The sequence below is a fragment of the Elephantulus edwardii genome, unplaced genomic scaffold (genome assembly GCF_000299155.1).
Source record: "Elephantulus edwardii isolate Elephantulus edwardi_28Jun2011 unplaced genomic scaffold, EleEdw1.0 scaffold00005, whole genome shotgun sequence".
NCBI lineage: Eukaryota > Metazoa > Chordata > Mammalia > Macroscelidea > Macroscelididae > Elephantulus > Elephantulus edwardii.
In genome coordinates this window covers 13,492,884-13,502,965 of record NW_006399755.1, presented here as the reverse complement: position 1 = coordinate 13,502,965, position 10,082 = coordinate 13,492,884, and the positions used below count along the sequence as shown (strand labels likewise).

At 38.7% G+C, this 10,082-nt stretch overlaps 1 pseudogene; it reads left to right on the top strand.

Annotated features, from left to right (window-relative positions):
* Nucleotides 1-2,956, top strand: part of LOC102876903 — a 59,227-nt pseudogene extending 56,271 nt beyond the window's left edge.
* The last annotated feature ends 7,126 nt before the right edge of the window (nt 2,957-10,082 follow it).

Below are 10,082 nucleotides of genomic sequence, written 5' to 3'. Positions count from 1 at the left end.
GGTTCGAATCCACCAGACACTCTGCCAGAGAAGGAGGCGCAATATCCTCCTGTACCAGTCAGATCTGATTTGACGGTACATGCACACAAAATTAAAAAAAAAAAAAGAAAAAAAACAAAATATTCAACCATTGTTTTTTAAATTCTGTGTTAGAAAGTTCCATCAGACTTTCTAGGTTCAGAAAATCCATTGATACTGTGTCATTTGCAGGGGCAGGGGGATTGCTGATATTTTGCTTTGGGCTTATAGGAAGTGAGGTAGCCTGTTTCTTTTAAGACATTGCTGTGGTAGAGTTTTTCCATTCCTGAGCTTATAGCTGGTTATTGATCTAATGACACTGCTCCAGAAGAAGGCTGGGCAGGCACTTGTGTGGAAGCACGTTGAGTGGGTACACATGGGGATGCATATAAGGTGGGCGCATGCACAGATGCACATGGGAACTGGGGGGGGGCACATGCATGTAGACCCATGGGGTGGTGGTGTTCAGGGGGGTCCTGAATGGAAAAACAAGGAACCCTGAGTTTTTCCTTCAAGGACTGGGTTTGTCATCCCAGTTAAGCTCTAGCTGTCTCAGTCCCTCCTGCTTAAGGTGAAGGGGTTCCACAATTGGTCAATCACTCAGCAGTGGTCTCCCTCTCCATACCTCACTCAAAGTTCCACTGTCCTACTTGCTCTTGGCAGGGGGTTCCACAGTGACTTGTGCAAGGCTCACTGCTCCTACCAACACATGTTGCTCATCACCAAGGCTCCCAAACAAATTAGTATCAATCCATCACATATGGGTCTTCCACTCTCGTGTTGTCCCTTGACATTTCCAAGCATAATATCCTTCTTCAAAAACTGGTCTCTCCTGGCTACATACTCAAAGTATATAAGATGGAGTCTCAAAATCCTTGCTTCTACTGAGCAGATAAGTTTCACCCTCTCCTGTACAATGATTGGGGAAAACATTAGTGTTTACAATCGCTAGCATATGTTATTTCTTGATAAAATTATGATGATTACCTGGGATTTAATTTGTTGGTAATTTTTCACTCTGGATTACTGATTTTTCAGGAAGCTCTAATGGTAAGAAGCCACACTGTGATTTCAAAGACTTGCAGTTCAAATTTACCAGCTGCTCCACAGGAGAAAGATAAGCAATCTCCTCTCATGGAATTAACTGTCTCTGAAAATCCACTGGAGGGTCAACTAAGGGTCGGTTCCAACTCAACAGTAAACAACAACAACATATATGATATACTTCACAATTCAAAGTTTAATGTGAATTAGTTAACTTTGCTGAGATAAGTAACAATCCTAAAGTATTAGTAGTTCACAGCAATAGATATGTGTCTTTTAGAATTATGTCTAACTATACTAGACCTAAGAAGAAGGAACAGCCCTTACTTGTGACATGCTGTTTGTAGAGCTGCAAAAGAAATGAATTGGACCTTCTAAGAATTTAATCCTTATGCACATCAAAAACACTTCTCAAACAGCATAAAAAAGAAAGCTACAAACTGGGGAAATGTATTTGATAATGACATATCTGATAAGGGACTAATATCTAAAATTTATAGAATACTCCTCGCCTCAACTAGGAAAAAAGTAAACAATGCAATCACAAAATGAGCACAGGATATAGATACTCCACCAAAGAAGACATTCAGATGACAAGCAAACACATGAAGAAATTTTCAAAATCTCTAGCTATCAGAAAATAAAATTAAAATAAAAAAACAATGATATATCATCTCATCCCAGTAACAATAGTAAAGTTCAACAGAGCAGCAAACAATAAATGCTAAGGAAATTGTGGAGAGATTGGAACTCTTATTAACTGCTGGTGGGAGTGTAAAATGGTGCAATCATTGCAGAAGGTGGTTTGGTGTTTTCTCAAAAAAGTTGGAAATAGAAATACCATTTGACCCAGCAATGCCACTACTGGGAATATACCCTAAAGAAACCATAACTGCCATATAAACAGATATATGCACACTCATGTTTATTGCAGCATTACTTACAATGGCTAAGAGATGGAAGCAATCCAAGTGTCCATCAATGAATGGCTAGAAATACTATGGTATATTCATACAATGCAATACCACACAGTACTGAAAAACAAGGAACTTGTAAAACATTACACAACATGGGGGACCCTGGAGCACATTGCTGAGTGAAATATCTCAGCCACAAAAGGACAAATACTACATAGTATCATTGTTATAAAGCAAGTCTGACATGAGGGGTTGGGAGGATAAGAGGGGATAAATAATGACCAATCATTGGGACAGATGAAAAAAAGAACTGTTTATAAGGAATATATGATTAAGCAGTATATATACAACAACAGTCCAGAATAAGAGGTATATCATTGCAAAGAGGACTGGTTGGGGGGAGGTATGTTTTCCTCTAAACTTGATGCAATGGTTTTCTTCAAATAGACCAGTTGCTTGGATTATTTGATATGCATAAAGATTGATCAAATGTTATAAAAGGATTCAACCCGGAAGCACACTCTTGATTTTAAACTATGCCACATCTTCTTATACTGTACTAATGACTACCTCTTTGTCTATGTACAGGTTCTTCATGGTCTTAATTAAATGTTCTGGAATTTGCTTCAGAGCGGACAGAAGATGGCGATGCCACTCGTTTTATCTAGCGGCTGCAGAACTGGGCATCCAGGCAAGACCTACAGTCGAAGCTGCAGCTGTGTTACCAGGAGATCTCCAAGCGAACCCAGCCTCCACCCAAGCTCCCCGTGGGCCCCAGCCACAAGCTCTCCAACAACTACTATTGCAGTCGCGATGGCGCCCAGGAAACTGTGCCCCCCTGGGTCATCATGTCTTCCCAGAAGACAAGCAAGTCATACAAGCCAGCAGAGTGCTCAGTAACCACTGCTGAGAAGAAGACAGTGACACAGGCCCCTCCGATGAAGCCCTGGGAGCTGTCCTGGGACCAGCCCTACTAGTGACCCTGTACCCAGTGCCCCTGGCCGTGCGCTCAGGACATTCGGACTCTGCTTTGCCTCTAGGATTGTGACCTAATTTATGAGAAATACATTTTTTTAAAAAGTGTTCTAGAATTATTATTCCTTACAACATTAGCCATATACTTATTATTATTATTATTATTTCTAAGATGATAGATGGAGAAGAAATTGAGGTTGATAACAATTATAGCTCTCTTGGCTCCACAATCAATGCTCTTGGTACCAGCATTCAGGCAATCAAAAGATTAATTGCACTGAGTAAATCAGCTTTCCAGGACCTCTACAGAGTACTGAAGAGCAGAGATGTCAGTATAGGGACTAAGGAGCTCTTGATTCAGACCCTGGTCTTCATGATTACTTGCTATGCATCAGAAAGCTGGACAATGACCAAGTATGACAGGACAATAATTGATACCTTTGAGTTGTGGCACTGGAGAAGAGTCTCAAACATGACATGGACTGCCAAAAAAAAAAAAAAAAGAAACAAAGAAAAAAAGAAGAAGTCTGTCTTTGAGAGGGTGAAACCAAGTTTCTCATTGGAAACTAGGATTTTGAAGGTCTGTTTCTTATGCTTTGGATATGGAGCCAGGAGGAATAGTCCTTAGAGAAGGACATCATGTTTGGAAGGGTGGAGAGACAGTGCAGGAGAGGAAGATCCTGGACGACATGGATTGATACAGTAACTGGGACAATGGGGGTAGGTGTGCCTGGATCAGTGAGACTGACTCAGGACAGGGCAGAAAGTTCAGAGCTATTATACATAGGGTTGATATGAGTTGCAGACAACTCAACGGCCCATAACAACAGTCTAGTGTCTTTGTTTAGTTACTGAAACACAGGTAAACATTTTTCTGGTCTTGTCTGCTTTATGCCAGAATCCATGTGATATGACTAATGATATCTCCCCTTGCATGGTCATTTTGGAATCCAGTTTTAATTTCTGATGTTCCTTTTTCAATATCCTTCTGCATTTACCTTTGAAGTTTCTTCAGCACAAAAAGGTACACTATTACCTAATTACAAACAACCAGCTATCAAAGAAATATTCTGACAAATATACATCAACAATTTAAAAACACATAGAGAAAGGTATAAAGAACTGAAAAGGTGCTGGAATTTGTAACCCAGTTAATCTGTGTTCACACTCTAGACTTATCAGAGGTACATGGTTCCTCCGAGTTCTGTAAAGTACAAATCTGTAGAATGAATATTGTTGTTGTTGGTTTAAGCTATCGTTAACTACAACTTATAGTAACAGATCTGAACCTTGTCCTATCCTGTACCATTCTCATGATCTCTGATATGTTTGAGTCCATTGTTCCAGTTACCTAACTTGTGGAGGTTTTCTCTTTCTCTAACAATCCACCTTACATAGTATGACAGCCTTTTCCAAGGACTGGCCTCTCCTTGTAACGTGCCCAAAGTATGTGAGACAAAATTTCACCATCTTTGCCTCCAAGGACAATCCAAGTTTTGCTTCCTCCCTAACATTTATTTGTTCTTTAGGCAGTTTATTGGGTATTAAATACTTTTCTCCAACATAACTCAAAAGTGTTGGTTCTGCTTCTGTCATTCTTATTCACTGATCAACTTTTCCCTGTATAAGAATTGAAAAGACTATGACTTGATTGCCTTATTAGTAACACTATTGAAAGAATAAAAATAATGAGCATAAAGTATCCAGTTTTGTGCTTCATAATCATTATGATTGTTGTTGTTGTTGTGTGCCATCGAGATGAACGAAAGACCTGAACACTTGTATAACTTTCAGCCTTTCTCCAGGTTCATAGGGTTTCTGGAGGCAAGCTATTTTAGAAGTGGATGCCACTCCTGCTTCTAAGCTTGTTTTAATCAGGAAGTTCCACCAAACAATGTCCACCATGGGTAAACATTAACGCATTTGGCACATCAATGTCACAGTAACCATGAGTTACCTCTACACCGCAAATGGACAGACCAGTGCTCTTCCACTTAGAAGAATGTTTGACCACAAAACAATTAAAACCAGGCCTGAGGGCTGCAGATTAAAATCATTCACCTCTCGCTTGGTAGCATCACTTTCTGTCCCCCGGGCCAACTGAGCTCTCTCATTATTGTTGTTGTTGTTCAGTGCTGTTTAGTCATATGTTGACCCTATGAATAAAAGACCTGAATACTTGTATAAATTTCATCATTATGATTAAGTTCTTCGATTCATACAATACTTGAGAGAATGAATACCTGTATAGAAAATGAAAATGATTCCACATCATACACAAAGTTTAGTTGTTCTAAACTACTTCCAGACTCTGATGAATGGGAAGCTCCAAGTTCTTTGATTCATACAATACTTGAGAGAATGAATACCTGTATAGAAAATGAAAATGATTCCACATCATACACAAAGTTTAGTTGTTCTAAACTACTTCCAGACTCTGATGAGTGGGAAGCTCCTTTCAGGGAAGTACAGAGCTGAATTTGTTTGGTCGATCAAAGTTTCAGGTGTGGTAGACCAATGACAATGGAACTCTGGTGGCCTAATTGCAAGAAGCTATGCTGGGTTCTGAAAGGCACATCATTCAAATAATCCACCAGCTCCTCCATGGAAGAAGGATGGGCAAACTTCTACCATTCAATTAACTGCCTCTGAAAACCTACTGGAGGGTTAGATATGGGTCAGTTCTGACTTGATGGCACACTACAACCACAACAAGGTTATCATATTAAGGAATCTGACTCAAAATAATACTCTGAAACTTCTGGAAGAGGGCATATTTTAAGAGATATGGAGCCATAGGGATTGGGTTTTTGGATAATACACAAGATATATAGTTAAATATAAATTTCAAATTAATAATTTTTTGGTATAATTATGTCCCATATGGGACAGTAGTACTCAAATGGGACATGGTTATACTTTAGATAAAATAATTTCCAGTTGTTATTTGAGATTCAAATTTAAGTGAATGTCCTCTGGTTTTATTTGATAGAGAAATCCTATCATAAGTTTTACAATATATGTCTTAAAGAAAGTGTAGCCAGAGGGCTGCTTGGAGGCAAAGAAGTTAAAGCTTCATCTTACATACTTAGGGTATGTTACCTGGAGAGGTTATTCCTTGGAGAGGTACATCATGCCTGGGAAAGTGGAAGGTCAGTGAAGTACAGGAAGACCCTCAACCAGGTGGATTGAAACAGTGACTGTAGCAATGAGTTTTAGGGTGGTGAAGATTATGAGAATGGCACAAGAAAAAAAAGAGTTCAGATTTGTTGTTCATAGGTTTGCTATGAGTTGTACTTGATGGCATCTAACAGCAACACGACAGCATTCCATGAGTAGTGATGCCATAGAAGAATTGCTTTATTTATTTGGGAAAATAATGTTAAGTTCCTCAGAACTGGTCTTAGAGAAGCACCAATCCCTGAACACCAAAAAGTAAAAGGGAGGCAGCAGTCAGCTCACATATAACACTTCTATCTTCATTGTTGTCAGCTTTTTTTTCTTTTCCTTAATTAGGTGAATATCTTTCAAGTGCAGAGCAAGAAGAAAGATGGAAAGATATGCAAATTGTCAGATGCTTTTCTCCCCTTCACAATGACCAGGTACTTACCATGCTTTATTTAAAAGTAGAGTCTTCTCTGCCCTCTGAGTTCATGAGATGTTTGAGGTCATAGTATCTTAGTGTCTTCCATGTAGAATAGCATGTTTGTGTTAAGATGGTCCTTGGGGCAGCAGGAGTGAAAGATAAGAATTTTCTCTTCCTTTCTGAAGGAATTTTTCTCTTGGTCCTAACTCTAAGCCTTGGAAGCCTGTCCTATTAACTTCCCTTTTTGCCTTTGGCATCTCTTCCAATAGATCATGCTTTTATTCCCTCAAAATTTATCTCTTCTTCACGAGTGTTACGGTGCTTCTCCCCAGTTTCAGTCTGGTGTAAGTGAGGTGGAAATGTTTCCATTCTCTGAAGAGAAGCTCATTACCAGAGAGAGTACACCATGTGCTTTAGCAGAAAAGCCTGTACTTTCTTAGAGGATGTTCCTTAAACTAACTTACATCAACCTTTTACCCTCCAGACAGTGGCTGAGAAAGTCAGGATCCTTCTTTCAGTTCTTAAAATGAATCACAGAAACAATGAATATGCTTATCTCCAGCTTAGATAGCGATTATGGTAGGGCTGAACTATTTCCTTATGGTGGAAGGTTGTTTCTATCTACCTGGTTCGGGATAATATAGTTCTCTTCTTCTGCAGCAATGATTACTAGAGCAAATTCATAACCAATGCCTGGGCATAGAGCCAGACATTTCTCTTTGGAGCATTCTGTTTCCATAAGTTCAAGTTTTCCATAAATAGAGCAAGTGAGAGCTTAAGTTGCACTGTGGCTAACCATACTGCTATGGGGGCTCTATTTCAATACACTGGACTTTTTTGCCAGATAAAATAGCAACTTGATACTTACAAGCCACGAAAAGTTATTTGTACACAGTATTTATATTATAATTATCAATGAGTAGAGAAAAGCAAGATAAACTACACTTGAGTAATGACTGTTTTAGAAAGACGGGCAAAAAGGATTACACATCTCATGATAAATAATGTACTGTTTATCGCTTTGTTCTACCAGGTGTTCCAAATGAAGATGAGAGTTGAATGTGAAATAACTTCATCCAAACATCAGACAGCATAATAAAGTGGACAAGTAAGTGTTTAGCTTAGCTAGTCTAAATTCAAAGCAAGTCAAACTGAGGACATATAGAAAACAGCCAATCATCCAAAGAACATGGAATATGCATTTGGTACTAGATATTACAATTTCTGATAGCTACACATACAGACTGATTCCATGAACACTGAGCAGGTCTTATAAGATTTTTCACCTTTTTGCTCCTGGACTATGAAGTTCTCAGTTTCTAAAAATTAAGGCTTTTCAATGGGTTTAAAATTCCAGGTCTCTAAAACTGCAGCCCTTACTGACAGTTGAGAACTTAGTGGAAGATGTTAAAGAATGAATGCTACAGCTACTTAGTTATTGTTTCAGTGGGAGGGATTTACATATTCAAACCTGATTGAAATATTTTTTCTTCAAGAAATTTGTGATTAAATATTTGTCTAACAATTACATAAAAGGTTAACTTTGTATTTGTCTAATATTCAGTAATAGGTTATTAATCAAAAGAGGACAGATGAGCATAACTTGAAGGGGTAAAGACTTCCAATATTCTGGTGTCATAAAAAGGGAACTCAGGTGGCCCAATCTCTAAGAAGGCCACACTTCTCTGGCAGTTCAAATCCAGCAACAGTTCCATAAGATAGTCTCCTGCTATGAGATTTATGACCTTGGAAACCCAGTGGAGGGTCAGCTATGAGTAGCTTCTGACTGAGCAGCAATGAAATTAGAATGTACACAAATTTTAGAAAGAAGTTCCTGTCTCGTATTGATTGTATCTTCCCACTTTGCACAGACTCAAGGTTTCATAGTTTGTGCCCATGAGCATTTGCAATCTAGTGATTTGTTTCTGCCTAGCTGAGTTATGGGCAACAGGCTGGTAAAACCATTTGCAGAGGACTGAACTGATTCTCATGACACAAGGTGTTGTAAGACTTATAACAAGTTTATAGACCTCTATGGAAATCTGAGCCATTTTTCTTATCACTCATATAAAGGCTTTAAGGTGAACAGATGAACTGTATGGAGGTGGTTACTTGGCAAATAAGGGACATCTGGATTGTAATCACAGCAAATAAACTTTTTGCTGGTAAAGGGTGGCTAGAGATGCACATAGAGTTTAGAAAACTAGAGTATGGGTTTATTTCTCTTTAATAATAAAATCAGAATATGTATTCTTCAAAGTCCTCCTATATTGCTACTTGATAACAGCCTTGAGAAAGTTGCCTGGAAAAGTTTAAATCATCCAAAACAGCTCTTTTAAATACACAGACTTGAGTTAGCATCAGTATAGTTTCCATTAGAAAATGTCACATGTTCTACCCAAGGAGAAAAGAGTCTAATAATTGAGCTTTGTGGAAACATGCTGTTAGCTGAAAATATCTCGTTAAAAGAATGTGAGCTGTCAATTAGACTTGGGAATCTGGGTAGAATTTACCTGAGCACAAGTCAGATGGGAATTGTGGCAGTTAAGGGTGAATATGGCGTGGAAGAACAGAGGCAGGAGAGTGGGGAGTGGATTTGGCACCCAGTTAAAAAAGCTCAGTATTAAAAGCTGTCTTCACCTTCTGGTAAAATGTTTTCATCTGTTTTGAAAACCTTGGGTCACTGTATTTTCATTGTAGTTGGCTTCCCTCGGAGCTAGACACGTTGTCCCGAATATGCCATAAAACTCTCTTCAGGTCAAGTTCTTCTACTTACAATGCTTTCCCTTCCCCTTCTTCTCTGTTAATTCAGCTCATGTTTTGGAATCTAGGTCCAATGTTGCTCCCTTCTCAGCCCTTCCTGAGATCATGGAAATGCCATAGATAAGTATGCATTCTATGGAAAGCCAACAACTTTGTGACTATAGCAAGTGAAATTTGAAAACTCAGTTTACACTGTTAAATATAAACATAACCATTTTTAGTCTGCAATCTCTCTAAAGCAACTCTGTCTATAAAGATCCACCCTTTAAGGGGAGCTCTGGTGGCCTAGTGGAAAGGAGCTGCAACTACAATCCCAGAGGCGCACGGTTCGAATCCACCAGATGCTCTGCCAGGGGAAGGAGGAACAATCTCCTCCTGTACCAGTCAGATCTGATTTGATGGTACACTCACACAAAAATAATAATTAAAAAATAATAAAAAGATCCACCCTTTAACCAATTGAGTTCTATAAAGGAAGGGGATTCCTTTTCTTTCTGCTAAGGAAATAATTGTTACACCAATAATTGTTACCTGCAATCAAGTTTATTACAACTTATAGTGACCCTATGAGCAATAGATCAAGTGCCATTGTCATGGTCTCCGCCGTACTTAAACCCATTGTGGCAGTTACTGTGTCAATCCATCTCGCTGAAGTTCTTCCTTTTTTTTTTACATCAGCAGATATTAAAAATTTATATTTATCTGCATATCCAGTCTTTTACTTTCTAACAGAAAAGCAAACTAGGAAGGGCATAGCAAAGAAAGTAATCCTCAGTAAC